Source organism: Larus michahellis, chromosome 3, assembly GCF_964199755.1.
Source record: "Larus michahellis chromosome 3, bLarMic1.1, whole genome shotgun sequence".
NCBI lineage: Eukaryota > Metazoa > Chordata > Aves > Charadriiformes > Laridae > Larus > Larus michahellis.
The window spans coordinates 130,301,976-130,324,152 of record NC_133898.1 but is presented as its reverse complement, the minus strand read 5'-3'; the positions used below and the strand labels follow the sequence as shown (position 1 = coordinate 130,324,152).

General features: G+C 46.0%; 1 protein-coding gene across 1 annotated transcript in view; it reads right to left on the bottom strand.

The window, feature by feature from the left end:
• Positions 1 to 21,716, bottom strand: part of NCOA1 (nuclear receptor coactivator 1) — a 185,750-nt gene extending 164,034 nt beyond the window's left edge. Inside the window, exon 1 of the mRNA XM_074582241.1 lies at positions 21,330 to 21,716. The gene's annotated coding sequence lies outside the window, so the exon portion shown is untranslated. The remainder of the gene's footprint in view (positions 1 to 21,329) is intronic.
• Positions 21,717 to 22,177: the final 461 nt, after the last annotated feature.

The window sequence follows — 22,177 nt, the reverse complement described above, 5'->3', positions numbered from 1 at the left end:
TTCACCGTTCTACCAAAGCCTCCCTTCCCACCAGCAAAGGAACAATAAGAGATTTTTCTACAAAAATTAAATAACTTAATTAGCGTGCATAAGTACTTACATCTATCCTTTAGCCCTCTACCTTCCATTCCAGCCTGCTCTCATCTTCCCTCTCTTCTCTAATACCTTTATCCAGTTTTCCTCCTCCCTCTTTTCTTTTTGTTGTCCCTTGTTTCCCCTCCACAAAGAGAAAGGTTCAAAATATCAAAGCAGCATCGTCTCCTCCACGGACACTGCTCCTTCTGTTCCTGGAATGGCTTTTATAGTTTTTCTTCTTGCTCACTCGCTGTTTCTGCAACCGAGATTGCGAGGTGCTCCCTTCAGCAGGGGCTTTTAAAGGCGAGACGCTTTGTTGAAACATTGCCTGCCCACGGGCATATAGAAGGAACTCTGAGTGCCCACCCCACACACACAAAAAAAGGTTTATAATTTTTTTTAACATTACTAATACCAAAAGAACGCAGCCAGAATCACTGAATAAATGAGGACCAACATTAAAATATTTGTGTACTTGTTTACTCCTCTTGCTAATGGTCCTAATTACAGAGGCTACTGTGGTTTAGTAATTTACCTCTCAGGGTACAAAAATTATTTCTAAAAATTCAGTAATGCCTATGAAACTTTATTTAGAAAAAGAACAGGCTCAGATCAAAAGAAACCTGCATCCATGCCCAGGAAAGCAGACCGCGGCAAAGGCAATGCATGAGGACATACGGAATTTCTTCACCACGATGCTACATGCCGAAAAGTTGGAAGAGCGGAGCGAAGATCCTCGAATAGCATTTCAAACCAGAGAGAATACGCTGCAAATAGTATTAGCCAACAAGGCTATTCATTTAACAGCTTTCTGCTGCAGCCGAGGTGCGCCAAGGAGCTTAGGAAAGCATTCAAAGGCCTGCTGGATCACATTACAGACACCACTTTCATACTTACGCGCAATAAAGATTGAGTTTAACCTAAATACACATCCACTTAAAGTGACAGCTATCCTTTTAAAAGTAAAAATACTTCTGAACTTTTCTAAAAAGTTTTCTTAAACGGCTTAACCTTGCTTGCAAAAGTTTCCGAGCAGCCTGGTATCAGTACATCGTGCTCCTGTGCTGAAGATTATGTTCAAGACCAAATGTAGCTACACGTCTACGGGGAACTGGAACACCGAGCCCGTAGAGGTACTGCAATGGTCTTTTTATCTAAATCAGTTTAAATAAATAGAATTTGCATCTGGCTGGAGACAGGGCATAGATAACAAGCATTCCTGACACACCAGTTGCAAAACCTGAGCGCTGTGGTTTGAGACTTGTTCATTTCTGTAGTCCGAGGCGCCTGAATTCTGGTCTCCTCTACAGCCACAAAATCACCTAACATCTTTTGCCATCATTTTTTTTACAGCACAACGGCCTATGGCAAGGCAACAGCCCTTGCTGGCACAGCTCACAAAGTTGTTCATGTTGGACTTGCTGGTTTTCAGCCAACATTTTAACAAACTTAAACTGCCAAAGTAGTTTAAACTAGGAGAGCAACTGTCAAGCTGTGATGAAGGTGCAGAAGCAAGCAGTGGCAGGGAAAGAATCTGTATGAGCTGGGATTTACCCCAAAAAATCCACTCAGATGATCCTTGGATACTGTGTTTCATTCTAGCATGTAAAGCATGTACAAAAATACAGGGTCAGGAGCATCCTCTGTTTTTGCTGCAGCAGAGCAACCAAAAGCATCATGGATTCAGAGCCTTCTGCAGACGGTCCTTAGACTAAAAAACATTAATAATCTGATAAGCAAAGAACGACAAAAGGAAAAATAAAAACGAACAGAAAACAGGAGAAAAGTGAGCTAAGACTTACTATATACTGTGAATGAGACCACGGTTAGCCCGCAGTCACGCAGGACGGCTCTCCCAGAGACAAGCACCACTAACTGCCAAGACCTGCCCAGCAGCGACCAAGATGTAAAGGGGGTTTCCACGACCCAACGCAGGAGGAGCTCTGCTACAAGTTTAGCCCATTTTGCCCAACATCCAGACCTCGCAGCCTGGGGAGCAAACACTGACACTGAAGATCACCACGGCTTTTCCCCAGGCTTAAGAGAACAGGGTCGTCACAGACTAACAGCCATCATTCTCTTGCAGGAAAGCAGTTCCCACTTGCTTTCTCCTCACCGGCATAAGCCAAAGCCTTCTCCTGACAAGGGCTTCTCTCCAACGATGCATACAGCGCTTGTCCTTAAAGCAATTACACAGGCTATGAGCTATTCACCATGTCAACAACGATTTCTCTCCTACGGACCGAAACAGCTTAGAAAAACACGCCGCTGAGGTCTGCTTCCCTGCTGAAGAGCATCTCTTCACCTGAGCACGCGACAGCGGGAACAAACAACGGCTCCTCTCTCAAAGCAGGGGATGGATGGAGAACCTAACACTGCTCTGTCCAACGCCTGTTAGTAAACACTACACAACTGGTATCCATCTGGGAGGAAGGATAATAAACACGTTATAAACATCATTCATTTTCCTAAAGCCAGTGCAAGGCCAGCGCTGCAAGCTTTTCAACAAAATCATTTCAGTTTTACTGGTTTCTGGAAATAACTGGTTAAGCTACCAAGGCTCTGACAGCTCCCAGCTCCTCACAAATTCACGTTAAGAGCTGTGGTTTCCTGTTTTCCAGTATATACTCAAGACATTGACTTGAAACAAGTTACTTCGCCCCTGCCTCCCCCCCCCAGGTTGAGATTAAACTGCGTAAACATCTGTTTAAGGTAACAAGTTCGCCTTGCTTTCAGAAGAAAATTGCCTAAATTCAGGGTCTTTATCGCATCCCTTCTTAAATATATACCTCCTGTATTTTTTTTTTTAATAAACCACTCCTCAGTGAACATTTAAGTGTTCAAAAATAAGCTGAGAGAAAGCTTGAAACTCATTTTAATTACACTTTGATAAAAGAGTCAGCCCATTTCTTCATGCACTGAAAAGCAGTCATTTAGACTGTCATCTTAGCGAGTGAATTAATTTTCTTAAGAGCAAGTGAGAAAACGAGACTGATTTAAGTTAACGCTGAGCACCTACTAAACGCTTGCAGCATTTACCCCGGTTATGCGTTATACCACCCTTCCTTTAGGGAAAAAGGTCAATCGCGTAGTAAAAGCGGAATACTGTTGAGTCAGGCCACCTGCAACCCAGCCCCAGCGCTGGAACCAGGCAGCTGCGAGTCCTTGGCCGCGCCGCTGAAAGCTTGTGACTCCCTTTAGTCATCTGCAAAATGAAATGTGCGGTGACACCGCAAGAGCACGTCCGCGCAGGCGTGCGAAGCGCGATCTTTGGAACAAAGAGGGTGTAGAGATACGGTGGCTCAGCCCGGGGTGTTTAACAGAGTCGGGCCAGGTACCGTAGGTGGCTCACAGCAGCAAAAGGGTATTTCTGCGAGAAGAGTTTACTTGACTCAAGGTGGAGGATGTGTCGGTGTAAACCATATTAACCTGCAGAATGCTTCAGCAAGAGCAGCAAAAGTGGCCTTTGAATAAATGACTTTGTTCTCCTTTTGGAAAGATTACCCAAAAAAAGAAAACCAAAAAAAAAAAACCAAACCAGCACAGGCAAACGCTCTCTGCTGAGCTGCTCTTTATCGGATAGCGACGTTCCGCTGCACTACCACGCACGCTGGATCCAATTACCCAAAGAGAGTCGCAGTAGGGATGCGCTAACTATATCGTCTCGAGTAGGTCACCGGCAGGAGCTCTCTTGGCCTCTGCCACACCAAACCTCTCCCAAAGCCGCAGAGCAGCGCGCTGGGACTCGCCAGCCAAGGAGCATCCCGAGCAAGCCAGAGGAAGAAGCCACCATCAACCGCGCTGGGGTACTAACAAGGAAAAGAGCGTTTTAACCTAGCAGGCAGAAAATTACTTGCTGCAAGCTGCCGAGCTCCATTGAGATGTCATCTCTGATCCTCGGCTGATGAGATAAGCTGGCTGACATGAAATAGAAGCGAGGGAGCTGGAAGGAACCTCTTCTGGTGGCGTAAACCCCGTAGCGTGATCCCCTTCCCTCTGTGCGAGGGGCTTTATTTTCCTGGCACTGCACGTGCATTTGGCAGGTCGAGAAAACTGCTGTACTGTCATATAAGGTTCCTGTGGATTATTATTAAACACACCTGCTTTTGGACATACATAATTGCACAAAACCTTTATGAAGAAAGGGCGTGAAGAGTTATATTTGAGAAAATATTTGGGTTTTCTCCCTTTTTTCTAGCAAGTCATCCTCTACCTTCTCATTCTCTAGTGAAGTCTGCAGACTTTAATCAACTCTAAGTGAAAAACTATTCTATGTAACCACATGCAAAATTTTATACGTTCAGGTGATGTTGGTAATTAATTTCTCTCTAAAAGTTACCGTACACGTCAGCCACCCCGGCATTCTCTTGACAGATGAGGCATATTAGAAGTCTGCCTGCTAATGAGCAACTGCAGAGGCACAAGCCTGGCAGGCTGATACATGTGATGCCTTCAGAAAGCCCAGGTGTAAAACACCCGGATTTCACGGAGCACGGCACAGGGCGGTGGGGGCTCAGCCCCACCACGGGAGTTTCCAGTTGTGAAAATGCCCTGTATCCATAATCCTGCCTAAGGCACGTTTTAGCTTCAGTGACTCTCACTAATAAGGTTTTTTTTCTGTTGATAACGCTATCGCAGCTATAGGCTTTTGTCTTTGAAATCTCCTTGAAATACAAGGAGTCAGAAGTTTCTTTATTAACAAAATGAGTAAAAAAATGTTCTCCTGGAAACGCAGAAACTGGGTCACGGGGAAACAGACAAAGACTCAAAGTAACTCACGCCATCTGAAAACGCAAGCTATAACATAAAGTTATAAAGAAATTGTTCCAGGCTTCCCAAGAAATACAGTTCTGTTCATTTCTCCATTTTTCGCAACCTCAATTTTTAAAGCAGATTCTTCATCATTTCACAAGGAAGTTGCGAGCAGCAGCGTTGGCTCGTTGAGCCAAAGAAAGGGCTTCCAAGAGACTTTCTCCCAAACATCAAGTTAAGTGAGAAACAAGAAACCTCATTTCTTACAGAAACCTGTACAATAGGCACACCAACAGCTGAAACTTTTTCTGCAGAAACCCCTAAAAATTCGAGTTACGGTTTTAGCATCAAAATGGAAACAGGCAGGAGCCAGCAGTGGGGTTTTTTTTGGGGTTTTTTGTTTGTTTTTCTTTTTTTTTATTCCACTGGGAAGCTTTTCTATGACTCCGTGCTTTCGGACTGCGTGCAATTCACCATTTTGCTTGAAGCAAATAGGCAGCGCGAGGCGAGGCACGAAACGCTGAAGAGCTCGGTGCCAGAAACGACCAGCTCGGCTCACCAGCGTGACTCATCAGCCCGCAGCACGACCCGGCTCTCTCCGGCCCCGCGCCGGCAGTTCAAAGCCATTCTTCCCCCCCCGCCTAAAACAACAAGGGTCGTCTTCTCCGCAGAATATCGAACACGAGAAAAATCAATTCTTTACGTCATTCTCCTAGTTGCAATTTGGAAAAAAAGAAAAGAAAATATTCCCTGTATTTACGCACCACGTGCACATCCACTACACTTGGAGCAGAAATGTCATTTAAACCATTCCAAGCAGAAATTACAGTCAATTCCAGAGAGCCTGATAGGGTATAATGCCCTAAACAAATGTTGCCAAAACATAAAAAAACAGATGGATACCACATGCATCTGTTGGAAGCAAACACAACCTTGCCCAGGATAAAAATCTTCATAAACAATAAAATAAAGCCCTGCATATTTTTAGCTTGACTAAGAGGATTACACAAGGGGTTTATGAAGACGTTTACATGAGTATTGACAAACCATACAGTAGCAACGTACCCACTCGCGTAACGCAATCTGTATAGCGGCCGTTCCGTTGGGAATGGCTTTCAAATACCGAGAGAAAAATGATGCTTCGCTCATGAGACAGGACTTACTTGGCAGGAGGGCAGAAGGTGCCGCAGCAGCGCTACGGCAGCGCTATCGAATCCAGCGACGCTCACTTCCTCAACGCCACAGTCCCAAGGACAGCACTGAGAGTAAGTCCCCAAGATAAGGGGACTACAAAGGTCTTGTGCCAGAACTATTGTATTATAAAGCCTTGGGGTGGGGATTCACTTACAAACTTCCAAGTTAAGATGCAGTTACTCAAAGTAAAAGAAAAAAAAAAAAAAACCCACACTACAAACCTGACACTTGGGTCTCACTGTACCCTACTACCACCTTTGTCACCATTAGTGAGTTTAAGCTGAGCTGCAAGCTACACGAGGACATTGGTTACAAAGCCTAAAGGGAAATAATAGTCTATAAATTTCACAGATTTAAAAACAAGTTTGCAGTTTGAAACAAGACAGAGCAAGAAACAAGACAGCCTTCCAGTCCCTAAAGGGGCTCCAGGAAAGCTGGGGAGGGACTCTGGAGCAGGGAGGGGAGCCATGGGACGAGGGGGAAGGGTTTTACACTGAAAGAGCGTGGATTTAGATGAGATATTGGGAAGAAATTCTTTGGTGTGAGGGGGGTGAGCCCCTGGCCCAGGTTGACCAGAGAAGCTGTGGCTGCCCCATCCCTGGAGGGGTTCAAGGCCAGGTTGGCCAGGGCTTGGAGCAACCTGGGCTGGTGGGAGGTGTCCCTGCCCAGGGCAGGGGGTGGCACTGGCTGGGCTTTAAGGTCCCTTCCCACCCAAACCATTCTGCGATTCTATGTTAACACTGCTTTCTTCCCTGGTACAGTTACATCAGCCATAATCAACATTTCTAAGTCATCAAGTGTCCGCCACGAGCAAGGTGGAACCATTAACCACTACCCCACGTGCACAAGCACGGGCGAGTTCGTCAGTCCACGCTCCGCTGATCAACTTCACTCAAGCCGCACTTGAGGAAAACTCCTTCCTCTCCACCCCGGCTGCCAAAGCGCACCCAGCAGCCTCCTCTCTCAGTACGCTTGTTGATAAAGCGATATTCAAATGCAAAACCAGATTTTTAAAAGATGCTAATTACTGGCAGCGTCTTAATGGCTTCATTAGGAACTAGAGCTCTCCATCAACACTGGAGATCATGCCAGTACATCAAGGAAAATAAACATTGGTTTCTTTTATTAAAAAAGGTATTTCTTCTTTAGGTATTGCCACAGCAATAGAAGTAGAGAGCACAACTCAAGGACTACAGTATTTCTTTTTTCAAAACATCATTATTAAATATACACACCTCAACAGGCACCAGAGACTTTTCAATGTATAACGATCCCTTTTCTGGGGGGAACCACCACAAAAAAGCAAGGACGTTTTGCTACTGTCACAACTCGCTCCACAGGTTTAACTTTGGATTAAAAGGTCCAGTATCTGTGCTGACTGGAAAGGATCGTTTTGTGGTTAAAACACAGGGTTACACATCAGGAAAACCCTGGATCTGTCTTCAGCTCTGCCATAAACATCCCCTGAGATCTCAACTGAATCCAGTTAAGCCAAATCAGGAAAAAAAAAACCACTCTTCCTTGAGAATCTGAGAGTAATTCTGTGGAGACAGTGAACTTCACCACTTACACCACAGAAATACATCACGATGACTCCCAAATAAACTGATGTATGAAACTGTTAATTCCTAGTGTCCATTTGTTTACACACCCTGACTTTTCACAATTTCCATTCTAACACCTTCCCACTGCTCTCCTGTAATTCAGCTTTTTCGGAATTTTTTTTTCCAGATTTGATGGCTGAAACTTCTGCCTCTGAAGTTGGTTTGGACTTTTTTTCCGTTTTTGGTTGAAGGAGTGTTGTGGGGGGAAAAACACCACACACCGAATATCTAACAGCCCCAGAGAGTCTATCAGACTAACAACCAAAATACCTCTACAGTTGAATTTCCCAAGTTGGCCCTGAACTCCAGAAGCCTTTAATCTATCAAACAGAAACGGCAGTACTTTCGTATCTCACAAGAGATACTAAAAATAAATTCAAATTAATTTAATGATTGTGAAACTCAACCACCATAGCTGCAAGGGCTATAGAAAAAAAACAATGGAGCAATTCATAGAATTTCAAACTCAGAGCAACAACTCAAGTATCAGACCGTAAAATGAATGATGAGGGCAGGAAAAAATCCTGAGCCGCTGACCAATGCTCAAGCCAAATCCAGCCTTCGCTCTAAGATGAGTGTCCTGATGCAACAAAAACAATATATAATCGCGCAATAGTATTTACAGGCATCAAAGCAGTGCCAGAGAGGAGTTGAAAATTCTGGCTTCTCTGCACTGAAAAGGTACTGACGTTATTTAGGCAACAGTTTTTATGTACATTCTTAAATATTTCGACCTCCATGCCACCAACATAAACTACTCATCTGGGACAGGCTGCAAGTGAACGCTGCTTAACAGATACCACCAGCTTCAATAAATGAGGCTTACATGAAAAATAGTTAATAACGCTCGAGTTCCCTATTAAAATACTTCCCACTACTTATGCAGCACATATTAAAGAAGCGGCTAGGTAGCAGCTGAACAAATTCCCATTAAAACACAAATACGAAAGCCATATTTTACAATTACGTGGATACAGCGACGGCTGCATTTGCCCAGCTCACGGTTGACTCCACCAGGGGTCTATTGTGGAACACAGACAGCTCACCCAAAGCAATTTTCATAACAAAAGCCTAAATATTGAAATATTATTTCCTCAAAACTTTTGGTAAACTGGTGTGGCTGTGTAAGACCCATAGTCCAAAACTGATTCATGCTAAAAAATAGAAAAAAGCGCAGCTAGAACTGAAAATGAAAAGAGGGTAAGTAATATTACATGTTTGAGAAAACAGGAGGGTTTCCAGCCTTTTTTCCTTAACTTTTTTTTTTTACTGTAAATATACACTAAATCGTTACTCAAATATTTATTACCTCAACATTTCATGCCTATGAAAACTGCTGATACACTTTTAGTCTGAAAATCCTTAATCACGAGCATGCCAGCAATAAACAGACTACAGTCTTATTATTACAAAGAGACTGTAGCCTCCAAGTTCTTACGTGACAGAAGTCTGCCACTACTTGCAACGAGGATTATTTGAATTTAAAGGCAGTCGAAGACAAAACTTAAACACAGCTTGGGTGTATCAGCCCAACAGGAATCAAGGTAAGCAAAACACACACAGCATATATTATTAAATATTGTGCTTACATGACTAAAAAAAAGCTACTAAATATCACATTACAAGACTTTTCAGAGGGAAGACAAGAAATGACAAATATACTTGAATCACGGCAGTCCCTCCCTAAGTAGCTTATTTGTTTGTTTAGTTGCAGGCACAATGGGAGCTTGGGCTAATTCAGGTTGCCTGTTACTACCTCATTATAAATACTAATTACTGCTATTACTAACTAAACGTTTATTTGGGTTAACCTATAATGCAAGCCAAGATGCCTTTTCAAGTCTATCTCAGAAGCCCAGCAGGAGCAGTTGTGATTTCAAAGCCAGTGCAAAGACAGTATTTTATAGAGACTTTCCTCTCTCTAACAAGCACGAGATTTTTCGGGAGAATTCCAGTCCTTCGGTACGCCAAAAATCCTTCAGAAGGATTCAGCTGAGTCTTCACCCACGGCAGCAAGAGGATAACTCTCGGGGAGCGCAGGCAGGGCAAAGCCTCCTGGGGAGGGCAGAAGGGGGAGGCAAGTTCAACTCTTCTCCCTTCAAGAAGTGAGGACTTTGAGTTAAGTTACCTTAGTAATGTTTTGCAGTTACGTTCAAAGTGCTTTGCGATCGGCTAATCAATCCTCCACACAGGGAATTGACATACCTGTTAATTTTTGATAGGAGTAAAATCAAGAAGGAGGACAAGCGAATTATTTAAGCCAAAAAAAAAAAAAATCAGGTTTCAAACCAATGAAACATAAAATGTTCTTTAGCAACCATCAGCATATCCTCAGTCTGAGAACAAGCAATCACCGGCTCGTTCAGAGCCTTCTATACTGACTTCACGGACAACGTTTTGATAATCCTTTTACCATTTCATAACATAAATGACTGAAATAAGTACTAAAAATGAGGCCTGAGAGCTCTACCCACCAGTGAGAGGAAAAAAAAAAAAATATTAAAAAAAGATAAATTATTCTATAGTCAGCAATATCTAGTGATTTCAGTCTAACTAGCTGCTGCGTTTCCGAGTTCTGTTTCTTTAGCAAATCTGTGCCTGTGCATCAGCCAGCCAGGTCTCTGAGTACAGGCAAACTAATTTTCTCCCACATGAGAATTCTCATAGGTCATTTCAGAGGAAAAAAAAAAAAAAAAAAAAGGATAAGGGCTTTTATTTCTTTTTTTTTTTTTTTTTTTTTAAATGAAGATGAAGTTCAAAATGGCCAGGTACACAAAACCTGCGATGTATTCAAGGAGCTTACAGAGATAAGACTACTCGTAACATTTTCAGGGACCTTGAGCGGAGTGTGTGGTAGCTTTATACAGCAAAGCAGGAAACGAGTCTGGAATAAACAAAGCTTGGCTTCAATAGTCAAGGAAAAAAAAAAAAAAACCAAACATCTCTGGAAACACCACTGGCTGCACAAGAGGAGAACGAGCATCTTCAGTTTTGACAATCTGCTGTGAACAGGGGGATGGAAAGAGCTCAAGGCTCAGACAAGGAGTCTTGATGATATAAATCTACAGCCACTGAAGCCTGACCTTTCTACGCAAGTGATCTAATCCCCTTGAAAGCGTGGCAGTGTCTTCCCCCAGGTGCAATGCCGGTTTATTCCACCTCTACCACACGTTGCTCTCGAGACCACATTATAAGAATTTCAAGAACCAGCTGTATGCAACTGCTGGATTAGGAGAGGAACCTCTGCCACCACCTGAAGACAAATTAAAATCCTTCAGATACATTTGGGTTAGAATCAAAACGATTGATGCTTCCGCTCCACCCTGCCAGTGAACAACCATCCTGCCACCGGTGGATCGATCTACAGGGATCCTATCAGCATTTTTGTAAAGACCATCTCCTTTTCACTGCTCAACAGGTAAGAAGCAGCTCTCCTGCTCTCCGTCTTTGTATGCATCCCATGACCCTTCCTCGCTTGTACTCTGCCATTATCTTCTACTGATGGAGAAACAGAACAGCCTTTTAGAAATTTCCAGCACTTGGAAGACGTAACTTCCACTCATCACAACAGAGAACACTTAATCCTACAGCCTGTTCACGTGTTTGAAGTTCCAGATAGCCCTTTTTCACTGCTAGGAACACAAGGACTACTCTCCTTGCGCAGAAACCTTTGCGGACATTGAGAAATGCCTTCTATCTACTTAAGTCATCTTCTGAAGGTGGAAACTACTTGCTGATTAAATCCAGTTTGCAGCATATCACAATTTCCTAAATTATTTCACCAGCAAGGGCTGATGAGAACAATAGCTCTGCGCTGAGCCACATGCATCATTCCGTGGGTTAGGAGAGAACTCATTTAGTGCTCTAAATCTCATTATAACTTGCTGATCGGGCTGTAGAATACGCACTTATCTCTGAACTGGAGGCTTTTAAACAGCTTGAAACAAACTCAGCTCTTCTGCCTTCAAGTAGCAGTTGTTTCGTATTCCTCGCACTTCGGGAGGCCTATCTGAAGAACTCTCTTAGTAAACAAATTAAAATCATATTGCTATATTGGATTTAGACAATTTAAACCAAAAGCTAAATGCTGGAGACCAAGTGTTCAAAGAGTAAATGCAGATGCAAGGGTCAAATACTGGATCTCCGAATTTCCCTGTGGCAAGCTGGACGAGCCTGTGCTGATCTGTGAAATGGGCATAATTTCCTGCTCCTCGGAGATGGTGCTTACCCTTGGGAAAAGTCCGCAGCAGTCTCCAGACAGCGAGGGGCTTTGTTTCAACAAGCAGGAGTTCTCAAAGGTGCCTAAATTCGCAGCAAGACACGACTCCGAGGGCAGACGGAATGGTGCAATAGCCCTAACAGGGCGACGCTGCCAAACACCCAACTGCAGCAGCCTCCGGGAATTTTAATATCGAAGTTTCCCCCATCAGCAGAATTTAACAGGCAGCACCGAGGGAGGAAAACATTTCCAGGCTAGTATTCTTTGGGGGGGTTGTTGCTTTTTTTTTTTTTAATTTTTAATGGCGGTTCTGTGTATTTTCCCCTCGCACTTTAAACCTCTGCTATGAAACTTAAATCTTGTTTAACTGGATTCATTTAAACTGTTTTTACAAACCCCAAAGAGTTTATTTCGAGCCCCACCAGTTGCATGCGAAACGTATGAATTACCAAACGTAGGTATTTTCCAGCATCCAGGAGGAAACCCGAGAGTAAAAGCGTGCCTCTTGTTTTTAAAATACCTCCTTAAAAAGCCTTCAGAAGTTATTTAATACTGTTTTCAAGAAGTCCGCGGTATCTCTGTAATCATACATTCTGTGGCAAGAGGAGGAATTCAGGAATCCAGCTCTCCTTGCACGTAGCACCATGCACGCACACCTATAAGCAAGTCAACAACCACAGCGACAAGCTGGGCTGTTCTAAGTTTGGGAACGAAGGCTGCAGTTTTTTCGGAGGCGACCAGCAGCAACACTTTTCTGCTTTTTTTTAGCGACATATGCACGCGCTCAGGTTCCCAAACCAGATTCTCCCTTCCTGACATTTCTCCCCGGCAGGACTTGGTCATCAACCTTTCTGCACCCTGAAATGAAAACCCCGGTGCTGTCCCCAACTAAAAAACTGCATTCTCCACAAACCCGGCCATAAAAACATTCTCTTTCTGCACCCAAAGCCATGCTGACCTGGCCTGACCAACCTATGACACCGCACCATCTCCCTAACACTAAATGCCAAAACCTTTGCTCCCCATCTTCCACGCTCACCCCAGCTTCCCAAAGCAGGACTCGACGCACATCCTCATCCACCGCCTCCATCCTCACTCCTCCACAATCTCAATCAGAAGTGCAAACACACCTGCAAACCCCAATTTTCAGAGAATCATAGAATAGTTTGGGTTGGAAGGGACCTTAAAGCCCACCCAGTGCCACCCCCTGCCCTGGGCAGGGACACCTCCCACCAGCCCAGGTTGCTCCAAGCCCCGGCCAACCTGGCCTTGAACCCCTCCAGGGATGGGGCAGCCACAGCTTCTCTGGGCAACCTGGGCCAGGGGCTCACCCCCTCACACCAAAGAATTTCTTCACAGTATCTCATCTCAATCTTCCCTCTTTCAGTTTAAAACTGTTACCCCTCATCCTATGACTACAATTTTATGGCTCTTTGCACATGTTGACAACCCCTGAGAGCCACCACGAGGACCCACCTCCACCAAGGCTCCCGCAATCACTTGCTCACATTCAGCATCAGGAATTACTGCCTTCACGTCGCAAAATACCACGTTTTGAAGCAGTTTGCATACCATGAGTGTACGCACACCACAGTTTGGGAACCTCGCTCTACAGAACGAAAGCCATCAGATGCCTGTCATCAGAGCTACTTGTCGATGACGCAGACACTGCTGGAGCCAAACCTCTTGAGGTTTGCTGGCACATTCTAGGAAAGTTGCACCCAATTTAATAAATCCACATCTACAACCAGAGCAGCCGAGTGCACCGGGTACTTGTGCCTTTTACCTTTCACTAACACCCTGCTACTTGGGCAAATTATCCAATTGCTGCGATTCTGTTTTATTCACTTGGAAAAATGAGCGCAAAAATTGAAATAATATTTCTTTGTCTTGCAGGGGCATTACAAAAAGTAGCCAATACATGTGCGACACTCCATTCGTATCAAAAATGAATGTCATAAAGCAGCTTATCGTCTAAAAACATTAGAAGAAAATTAAGTAGGTTGCAAAATCAAGCACTAAAAATTATAGAGTAACAGATTTATGATCATCTGTGCAACCTTAATCCGTTCCACTTTGTTAGTCCAACCCATACAGTGAATAAGTCAGAGAATCTATGGAAAAACATCATGTGGCTACAAAATTATAATTACAGTTGCATCTGTTTTTCCTAACTTTTGAATGTTAAGCTTTACAAATGAAATAGCTTCTTGTTTAATGGAACTTCCCAGGTTTTGGTTCTAGTCTCCAATATCAAACCGTACGGGGTTTTATACGCTATATTGAAACATATTTCACCCACAAAAAAAAAAAATCAGAAAACTATATTAAATTATCACATTATGTCACATGGAAACAGATTTAATTAAAAGAATCTAGGTAGTTTATTTTTCCATTTTCACTACATTTGAAAAATAAACTAGATTAAAGTGTATTTACCAGATAGTTATTTTCCATACAGCGAGCTTTGTATATACAGTATCATTTCCGTTTCCAACAACAACAGAAGCGTAAAATCAGGCCAAATGCTATTTTCAATGGCATTTTTAAATTCATTAAAGCTTTTTTTTCATTTATTTTGGGCCTTCAAAGGGATTACCACCATTGCATCTTCAAAAGCACAGAGCTTCATGCCAAGTCCGTCAAGTCTAGGTAAACTGTTTTAAAGGTTAAGGACATAACTATTAATCTAGCTGTCAGAGGTGCTGGGATCCCACAACTTCCACTATGCCTCCAGTGTGGAATATCCACTGAAGGAAATCTGATTACACTAAAATATGGATCTGGGAATGCGATTTCAGGCACCCAGGGAAAATTCACATAGAAGTTTTTTCACAAAGACGACTTAAAAACGACCTCTATAGAAAAATATTTGCTAGGACAATAGGATACAGTTGAAAGAGGACCAAGAAAGCTCACGAACAGTAGAAACATAAAGCATATTCTAAAACGCTGGATTTTCATAACCTTAATTTCTAAGAAAACAAGAGTTACGTGCTGCCAAAGGCAGAGCTAGTTTCAGTCCTTATTCCTGCCCTGTGAGTCAGAGGCCCACATACAACACGGTGTTTCACCTGACCCTTCACCAGCGGCTCTCACTTATTCCATAAACCAACATTCTTGAAATGACATTTGGAGACGCGAACAGAGGTATTTTACACATCAGCCCCATTCCAAGAAATTCTAACTATTCATACAATAGCAAATTACGCTTCACACTAATTACATTCCAGTACACATTGGGACTTTGTGCTCAACTTTACAGTGAGTTGAGACACAAGCACACTGTAAATGCTCAAGTTTCATAACCAACACTACTGTGCATGCAGGAATCCATTATTAAATTTGAACTTACACGTCCTGTAAGAATAGAGCATGATCTATTGGGTTCCACTGTAAATGTTTCTACTATAAATGTTTCCAGAGTGTCCAGTTATCATTCCTTCAACCCTAACGCAGCATCTTCCATCGTTAAAAAATACTTGTCTGGTATTCACCTTTCAGCTGAGCGCCATTCGCAACTGGAGCATGGAAGAAAGGCTGGTGAACTCATCCTGCCAAGCTTCCCTGCTAAAGCTCTGCTTGGAAATCTCTGCTCGTAAAAAAGAAACAGGTAGCGTAGCTGCCGACTGTTTACAGAATTAGTGGGAAGACCCAGGACTCATCTTGTCAGCAATCACATTTAAGAAACAAATGAAAGACAAGGGGATCGAGCTTACACACCCAGGCTGCAACAGGTTCAATTCCAGCTAGTTGTTTATTTTCACGCACCATTTTTCCAGTATGGTTTAAAATAACTGCTCACAAGCACGCGTCAAAATCCTTTTCAGGTTAGTCAGACTTTTGTTAAAAAAAAACTTCAAAGACAGAGGCTGACTAGCACTTCCACTAAAAAGCTCAATTTATTCAATCTCTCAATTTATCCAAGACCTTGGAAGTATGTTGATAAAACCGGACGCAAAGTCTCAGATTAAGAGCAAAATACAGTCTCTGGGGGAGAGAAGAAAAGAGGGAGGATAGGTACTACGGGTGGTATTCACAAGAAATAAGAAGAAAGAGAAGTTAAGGAGTCTGAGCTGTGAGATTTCTTGTACAATTTACATATGAATCTGATTTAACGGTCTGAAAGGTTCAGAGCTTTTCTCTCCTATTTCTTCGATCTGGGAGTTATACAACCTTAACAGAAAAAGAAAAGAGAACAAGATTTTCGGTTTTCATTGTTAAACTCTCAGTGCAGTTTTACTGAAAGATTACAATACTTACTGGGTGGGGGTTTTTTAATTATAGAAACAGCAAACACCATTCTGAAACCATCTGGAGTGGACCACCGTGCTGTGGGTTGGAATCTCTCTCCCCTCCCAAGGCCCTTATTTCCCAAGACAGCGTATGCTGCAGACAGGAGAAATCACTAACATTAGGGGTATAACGTTATCAACGCCTAACCATTTCCATATTGTGTGATACCCTTTAATATAATTTGATCCCAAATGATGTGATTCTAAACTTCACCCTCCATTCACAATGTGAATTTCACATCTGTAGGAAAGCTACTGATTTGTTTGGGTTTTAAACAGTTCCTCATTCATAATTTCATCACACAAATACAAGAAACAAGCCTACTTCTTGCCTTGCCTGGCATATTGCCTATTTTTTAAGACTTCACACTCTGAAAATCCAAAAAAATTGAGACCCCTGGGATTTCAGATGTCACATTAAAAAGGGGGGGGGGGAGTTAAGCCAAAGAAACACTGTTTTGAGGTTGTTTCATTGCACATTCCATGATAGATAATTAAAAGTAAACACAAAATAAACATAAATAGCTCAAAATAGACTTTTTAATGATTTGTGTTCCAAAATAGCTAGTTGCAGGATCAGCCTTGACTGGGACATTTCTGACACTCGTTTAAAACAGGACCTACCGCTTCAGGATCTTTTCCCTCTGCGGAAAAATACAAAGGCATTTAAGAGCCCCTCCACTGATCAGCTTTGAGATGATCCAGATTGTGGATCCTTAGAGCAAAATATGGATACTGTAGAGTTCACTAACCAAGGCAAGTTGGCAAACTGTTGACTTACATATTCACCGCACTGTTTTCCTTTCCTAGATCACCTTCCTGTAACTCACCAACTTGCATCAGCTTCACTAAATCACAGCAAATCTCTGCACGGACACAAACTGGTTTAAACACGACCGCCAGGACAGCTTGCCACAGCTTACAGAACATAATAAACCAGTAAGCAGGTTTAAACAGATTTAAGAATATCTATGTGCAGATTTACCTAAGTTGGTTAACAAATCTACCTAGTTTAGGCCACACAACCCTGTCCATCGGACCCGAGCACTTGAGTCGAGGATTCCCACCGCAAGGTCTGCGCACAAAAACCCATCCTGGCTTTTTCCCCGCTCACCCAAGGACACCTCAGGGAAACATCCCGCTGCTCCTTGTGCTGAGATGCGTTGGAGTTACTTCCCAGTCAATTGGGTCAACCGCACGAGAACCTACCTATCTTTTCAGGGGAAACAGTAGGAACAGTATTGCAGGATTATCAGCGCAGAAGCCATTTAGCCTGCATTTTCCCTGCGGAGTGTACTGGCGCTAGCCCAAAGCCAAGCGAAGCCTAGTTTCTAACCTACATTCCCAGCCAGGTAAATTAGTTCAGGCTTAAAGAACCTCCAAACCAGTTCAGCAGTCTTTTCCTTTGTAAATGACAGGAGCCCAGGTAAAGCGCATGGTGCTGACACATCCTTTATACCCAGACCGGGCCTATGAGCGCTTTAAAGCTTGTCCCACAGCAAAGCCACAGCATTTAAAATGGTCAACTTTACACGTAGATGTTGCCGTGGTGGTAAAAAACCTGTTCTGCATCACCCTGACTCACATGTGCAAGGCTAGGTATGCAAAGAGTTGAAGCCGTTTACAAGCAAGCCATAATTTTTAATATTGCAGCTACAGGCAAACATCCTATTCCAGATCCTGCTGCGCCAGGGGAAGAGGTTAAAGCTCCTGGCTGTTCTCAGACCCATCAGCAGAGCTGCTCCTGCGAATCCTCCCTCGCCCACCACGGCTCCGACGGGCAGCGGGGAGGCAAGCAGAGGGCTCGGCCAGGCACCGGCAGCACGACAGCAGGCACTCACCTCCCAACAGACCACCAAGCGCTGGTTCGCTGCAACGTTATTAAAAAAATAAACCCAAAACCATCAAGATTAGGCTGCTAATACTACCAGCTCTCCTGCTGCCCACCACCATCCAGCTGCTTCCCCGTCACAACTCTTCCACCTCTTTAGGTTTAGGCTGGGATTTTTTGGAAGCAGACTCCATTTTTGCTCTGGTTTTGCCTCACTCCCACCCCACTGCAAACCCGGGCCGTGCCTGGGGTTCCTGGATGCTGCAGCGAGACAAATAACACAGAACCGCCAATAAAAGTTGCTTGTTTGTGTCTGCCAGCGCTTAAAGCTCGTATGTAGAAGCGGCGGTCACATGCTACAGGGTGTTACACACCGCATTGGCCTTTCAGGAATACCTGGTTAAAATATTTACCTGTTAATCCAAGCCCTTCCTCCTTAGAATCCTGTCTTTAAAGGCAGAATCTTACTTTTATAACTATTTTTTTTTATTCCTCCTCTTTGATCAAAGAGATAAGAACCACGCTTCAAAGAAACACAGTCAACCAAGCAAAACAAGAATAACTCGTCATATAAATAGTTTCCTTATACAAAATATACTGTTTTTCAACTGGCAAGCTATTTATGCAGGAGACGGGATATTTTTAGTAGTAGCACTCACACCTTCATTTCTGGCAATCCCTGCAAAGTCTCATGCAAATTACCCCCCTCAGATTAGCAAGCAACAAGGTGCTGATCTCCAACAGATCTGCTCCTTGAAAATATGCTTATATAATTAAGTAAGCCTAATAACCCCAAAGGCCTCAAATATTTGTAACAGCCCACCCAACAGCCACGCCGAGAGACCCAAGAGAAGTCAACAGAGGGCACATGTTCCCAAACGCAGACTTTTACAACGTGAGAATGACAGTGATACTGCTCCAATAAATCTACAGTGGAAGTGTATGACTAATTGTATGAATTAGTCATGCAGTTGTGAGCATGTGTCGTAGCATTATCAGAGGGCAAGGCTCGGGGAAAACACGCACGCTAAAAAATCAAAGTCGGCCCGTCGCGAACAAGAAGTAAAAGGCCTGCCTTCGGAAGAGCCAAACGCCCCGCTCGCCTCTCAGGAAGCCTATTTGTTTTGGAAGCGAGGATTTGTGCTGCCATATTGTTTGGCAACACGTTTCAAACAACAGATACCCATCTTGAGCAAATAAGTTGAGACTTAACATTTCATCATGCCCATCGGCTTTGAGCCAGGTGCACTATTGCCAAAGTTACTACTGTTTATTATCTACCATCAAGAGCTGTTTGTCCCCCTAAGTGGCAACTTGAACTTTAATCATTTTCGCAAAACAGCGCTGCAAAGCTGCGGATACTACACCGCTTACCAAGCTCCTCTGCAAATTTGTGGCTTTGCATCCATTTTTCCCTGGTTTTCAATGTTGCTCTCCCTGCTGCTCTGCAAGAGGCCGAGGGATATAGCTAGAGATGCACCACATACTACGTACACTTCCATACATAACGCCTATTTTTTACTTTCTCTTGTATAAGCAAGCTGATGGCCACAGCAGAAAGAGTTCAGAACCCACACACGTTTGCTGAAATATTCTGCCGGCAGATCATTGCAACCTCTGAACTGCAACGGGACAGCGCATCTCCACAAAAGTAAACAAAGCATCATTTTTGTTCATATTTACCATCTTGCTACTAGAACTCACTAGGTCTATTACTCTTTTTTTATATATATATACACACACACGCACATTTGACACACACACATATATACGTATATCCTGCCAGCCCACACAAACCAGGTCTTTTTTTCAGTCTAAACCAGCAACACGAAGAATACAAGCCACGAGACAGGGTGAAGAACATACAAGCACCACCCACGCAAGTCCAAATTTCCAGTTTTAACATACTTTGCTGTGTCACTCTTTTTTTTTTTTTTTTTTTTTTTTGGTTATGCTGTATTTGGGTAGCGAAAATTTCATATCTACTGTACGCTGATTAAGCTTCCAGTGGAAGCAACCAGCAGCCCCAGACAGCGCTCCACACCTTTCCACACACGCTTTTTTGGGTGCAAATAAATAAATAAATAAATCGGGAGACCGGCACCCGCCGCGCACGACCCAGTTCTCAGCCACTGAAAGGTCAAAACGCACCTAGGAAACTGGAGGGCTCGAGCGTGTCTAGCAACCTACGTCGGAAGGAAACAACCTTTCCGATTTTTCTACCGCTAAATGTCATATTCCAGCAGCAAGAGCCACCACCCCCACCCCCCCGCACAAACCGGGGCTACCGCTTGCATATGCACCATCAGGTATTTGGGATTATTTGCAATCTGCTCGGCGGTCCATGTCTCTAGGAGAGAAATGAAGGAAATTTAGGGCAAGCGCTCCGCTAGGAACGGGGAGGCGGACGCCACCTTCCCCACCGGCCTCCTGCAGAGCCCCCCCACACGCCGGGGACCCCAGGGACCCCTCGAAGGAGCCTGTGTCCCCACGAACCTTGCTCCGATGGCCCCCAAAAGCCCCCCCCCCGGTACCTCAGGGCTACCTCGGGCTCTCCCTCACCGACCGCCTCAGCGCTGAAGTTACTTGTGCCTCCGCTGACAACCAGAACCGCGGTCGGTCTGGCGGGGTGGGGGGGGGACACGACACACAGACACACACACACACACACCCCGAGGGGGGGGCGACACACGCGATGCTACACGCAGACAAAGAGCCGTCACCTAAAACGCCACCAAAACCGAGCGTCCTCCCTGCATTGAGGGGGGGGGGAGGGGGACGGACGGGGGGTCCGCGGGCCCCCGCAGGCCCGGCCGCGGCCCCGCTGCTCCCCCTCAGCCATCTTCCAGCGGGGTTGGCGGGGGGGGGGGGCTGAGGAGAAAAACTGCTTTTCCACTTTTTTAATCAACTTTAAATTAATAATAAGAGGGGGGTGGGGGGGGTAAGGGGGATATTTAGAAAAGGGAAGGCTGGCATTTCGCCGCCCGAGGCGGGAGGGGCTGGGCCGCGCAGGGTCCCCCGGGGCGGCCCTCCTCAGCCCCCCGCGGGGGAAGGCAGGCGGGCGGGCGGGCGGCGGGGCGAGGGGAGGCGGCGGCGCCCCTCCGCCGCCATGGCAGCCCGGGGGCGGGGGAGCCGGGCCGTCTCTCCCCCCCTCCTCCTCCTTCCCCGGTTCCCCCCTTCGCCCCTGACAGCTGCGCCTCCCCCCGCAGGCCGGGGGCTTGCGGCGGGGGCGGCGTGTTGGTGCCGGCCCCCGCCAGACACACCCCCGGCCCTCCGCGGCGGGGCAGCGGGGCGACCCGGCCGCCCGCCCTCCCTTCCCCTTCCCCTTCCCTCCCTCCTTCCCTCCGGGCGCCACTCACCTGCCGCCGCTGCCTGGGTGACAGCCGCCTCCCCCCCCGCCGGGGCTGAGGCCGCGGAGCTCAACGGGCAACGCGACAGCGACTCCCCCGGCCGAGGCGGCGGGGGCGGCCCCGGGGGGGGGGTGGCTCGCAGCAGCCCCCGCCGCGATGGCGGTGGCGGGTGGCGAGAGCGCTGTGCTTGGGGGCCCCGGTTCCCGTTGCAGGGGCTCCCGGGCAGCCGGGGCCCCTTGCCTGGGCGGCGCGGCGCGGCTGCTGGGCTCCGGCTCGCTCGCCGCTCTCCCTCCCGGCGGGACGGGGCGGAGCGGAGCTGGGCAGGGAGAGACGAGGGGGGCGGTGTCGGAGGAGGCCGCCGCGGCCCGGCACGGATCCCTCCTCCTCTCTCAGTCGCTGCCGGCCGCCATCTTCCCTACCTTCCCCCCCCCTCCCCGACTCGCACACAGCGGCCCGGGCAGCGGCAGAGCGGGGCGGAGACGGCGGGGAGGCCGCTGCCCCTCCGCCGCCGCCCCCCGGGCAGGGGCAGGGGGAGGCGGGCGCCATCTTAGCGGCTGAGGGGGGCGGCGGGGATCTGGGGGGCTCCGATCCGGAGCCCGGGGGTGAGGGGGACCTGCCTCGCCGGCTCGGGACCCCTCCGGTGGCATCACCCATGTCCCCACGGTGGCCTCCCCACCCCTCACGCCTCTCCTGGCTGTCCCGCCGCCTCCAGCCCAGGCCACCGATCTCGGGCTGGGCTTGACCAAGGTGAAGAGGCCTCCGCCAGGCTCGGGGTGTCCTCATCCTGCTCACCCGTCAGGAGCTGCTGTCACATTCTGTGCTGGAAGTTACCTGTCAGGTTTTATTTCCCAATCGCC